The sequence below is a fragment of the Myotis davidii genome, unplaced genomic scaffold (assembly GCF_000327345.1).
Source record: "Myotis davidii unplaced genomic scaffold, ASM32734v1 scaffold512, whole genome shotgun sequence".
In the NCBI taxonomy this organism is placed as follows: Eukaryota; Metazoa; Chordata; class Mammalia; order Chiroptera; family Vespertilionidae; genus Myotis; species Myotis davidii.
Genome location: NW_006284323.1, coordinates 1,649,427 through 1,652,512, shown reverse-complemented (window position 1 = coordinate 1,652,512; position 3,086 = coordinate 1,649,427). Strand labels below are relative to the sequence as shown.

The 3,086-nt window shown below is 43.8% G+C and overlaps 1 protein-coding gene across 5 annotated transcripts in view; it reads left to right on the top strand.

The window, feature by feature from the left end:
• ZBTB21 (zinc finger and BTB domain containing 21) overlaps window positions 1–3,086 on the top strand; it is a 16,939-nt gene that overhangs the window by 5,858 nt on the left and 7,995 nt on the right. Inside the window, exon 1 of one of the 5 annotated variants that reach the window (XM_006754333.2) lies at window positions 1–42. The exons of the other annotated variants lie outside the window; for them this stretch is intronic. The gene's annotated coding sequence lies outside the window, so the exon portion shown is untranslated. The remainder of the gene's footprint in view (window positions 43–3,086) is intronic. 5 annotated transcript variants of the gene reach the window in all.

The following is a 3,086-nucleotide window of genomic DNA, read 5'->3' as shown; positions in this document are numbered from 1 at the left end:
TCAGGCAGAGTTTGGGAAGATACTTGTGTACGGGACCCAGTGGTAAGCAAGCCAGCCCTGTATCAGAATCTGGTTTTCCTGGGGGATTTCCTCCAAGCCTTTTCTGCCACTCATAAAGGGGACTTTTCTTCCCATCTCACCCACTTTTCTTTTAAGAATGCAAAGGTTTTTCCACCATGACTGGTAGCAGGAGCACTTGCACTGATGAGTAAGGTAGAGATGAGCAAAGGGAAAGGTACAGGACGTGGGTACAGTGGCAGTGTGTATACATAGAGCTTTTAAACTTATGATGCACTGTCTTCTGTAAGTCAGAGGCTGATTATTCATAATTAAAACATGCGTGAGAAACGGAGTGTGATAAGCCGGCAGATTTATAGAAGAGAAGGTACATCCAGTAATAAAGCTGGCCTCGTCTGACAGAAGAGCAGAAAAGGCAGTGGGTTTTGAGAATTCAGCCTGCACACCCACCAGCCACACAAGGTTTTGCTGGATTATTTCATGACATTTCGCAGTGTGGGTTTCTCCCCCCTTTTGCCTGCATTTTTAATGTAGCATTTTATATTTTTAGTTAAGTTCCATTAAAACACAGAAGTTCAGAATGTTACTTGTTTGCAGCTCTACCAGGAAAGAAGCCATTGTTTTCCAGTTTTAGTAATTGAATTAAAGATAAAAGCAAAGGCCTCAACCTGTGAGGGGTCTGCCCTGCCCTGTGCTCTCTGTCCTGTTGGTCCAGGCATCAGAGAGTTGGGCTAGTGGAGAGGTGGAAGAGGTCACGCTCCTCTTACAGTCCTCGAGTGTAGCCCCCAGGGCCCTCAGGCCTCTATCCTCTTTCCAGCCTCATCGCCTGCCTTCCCTACTCATCTGCCCTCCCCTATCTGTGTCCTTCCTTTGCTCCAGCCCACCACTGTGTCTTGTCCCTATGATGTTGGACATACTGCTCCTGTCCTTGAAGTGCCCGTCACCCTTCCTTCCTGACTCCCTTGTTCTTTTCTTTTTTCTTTTTTTTTTCTTTGATGGTTAATCCTCACCTGAGAATATTTTTTTCCATTGATTTTTAGAGGGAGGGAGGAAAGGGATAAGGCAGGAAAGAGAGAGAATTATTGATGTGAGACACATGGATTGGTTACTTCCCCCACACGCCCCAACTGGGACCAGGGAACAAAACTGCAACCAAGGTACATGCCTTTGACCAGAAATTAAACCTGAGACCCTTCAGTGCGTGGGTCAACGCTTTAACCATTGGGAATACCGGCCAGGTCTCCTCCCATGTTCTTAACACCTGATTGTTCATGAGGCCTCTTACCTTCCATGCCTTCTCTGACTTTCCTCTCACCTGGGTCAGTGCCATCACCTATATTGTCTCTACTCTGTGTACCTGTCTGGTGCTTAGCATATTGGAGCATGATGACAGATTACTTGTTCTGTTCCCACGCAAGATTTCAGGCACCCATAAGGCAGGTCCATGCTTGTCAGATAGATATCTACCACGTCTAGCTGGTTCTGGCACATACTAGACGGATGCCCAGTAATGAGAAGCATGTAACATGATGACTAAGAGTACAGGCTCTGGGACCAGACTCCAGACCCACTACTAACTGACTGGGTGACCTTGGGTACATTACTTGACCTCTCAGTGCTTCCGTTTCCTAATTTGTAAAACAGGGATGATGACAGTGCCTAGCTTAGGTGTTTATGTGCGAGTTAAAAGAGGAAACTAGTGACAGGTGATGTAGGAATTAAGAGTGTGGCCTCTGAAGCTGAGTCCTGCTGTGCTGCTTACTAGTAAGTCTGTGACCTTGAGCATGTACTTTATCCCTCTGTGCCTGCGTTTCCTCATCTATAAAATGGGGGTGGTGATAATAATAGTACCTATAGTGTAGTGTACTGCCTTTGCTGTAACTATTGAGTTAACGAATGAAAAATGTTTACAGTAATGTGTGGCAGTAAATGTTCAATTAGTGCTTGAGTGAATAGATTGGAAAATACTATAGAGTTGTTTATCAAGCATATCAGGAATTTGGACATACTTAGCCAGTTCTTGGGCAAACAATCTCATTGATAACTCTAAATGGAGGTTACACTCAAATAGTTTTTAGTCCCCAAATAATTTTCAGGGATAATGACTATGTCTTTTACAACTCAACTCTGAGTGATTTATTGTTCCCTTATTACCAGATGTTTTTATTCAAAGACTAGAGGCCCGATGCATGAAATCCCTGCAAGAGTAGGCCTTCCTTCCCCCGGCTGCCAGCACCAGCTTCCCTCCGGCACCCAGGACTGGGCTTCCCTCGCAACCCCAGCTTCGTCCGGTCTAATTAGCATATTATGCTTTTATTATAGATTATAGAAGCCTGTGGTTCAAGGGATTGGAAGTACTTACTTAGAACAAAAACAGGGATGATAATTACTTAGAACAATAACAGGGAAGAAAGCAAAAGAAGGAAACTTCTGAACAATGAAAGTGAGAAAATGTTGACTTTTAGCATATAGGAATAGGGTGCAGATGCTATGTGGAATAGCATTTGCTTCATGTTCAAGTACAAAATCTCATTCAGTTTAGTCTTCACACAGTTCTTCAGCCTATACCTATAGTTTCAAGTTTCCATTGCGTCTTGTTATGTGTCCCCCCCAAAAAAGCAGACCCTGGACAAGGATTCAGATGTGGAAGTTTATTTGAGAAGTGATCCCAGGAAGCACAAGAAAGATTATAGGGAAAGTGAAGCAGGAAAGGGTGCCAGTAAAAGGTACATTAATAAATAGATTTCTGCTAACATTTAATATATCAAAACTGAATTCTTGAAAAAAATCTGAGCCAATTTTTCTATCAAATTTCATCTCAAGTACGGGCATCCTTCCAGTTCTGGCAGAATTCTTGGAGACATCCTTAACTGTTCACCTTCTTATCCTCTACAGTCAATCTACTAGAACTCCTAATGACTGCCTTTATCTCCCCTGCTACCACCTTGCCCAGGCACCATAGTGTCTCACATGGATCATTGCAGTGGACTCCTACCTGGTCCAGGCTGCCATCATGTCTCACTTGCATCATTGCAGCAGCATTCTAGTTGGCCTTCCAGCTTCCACTC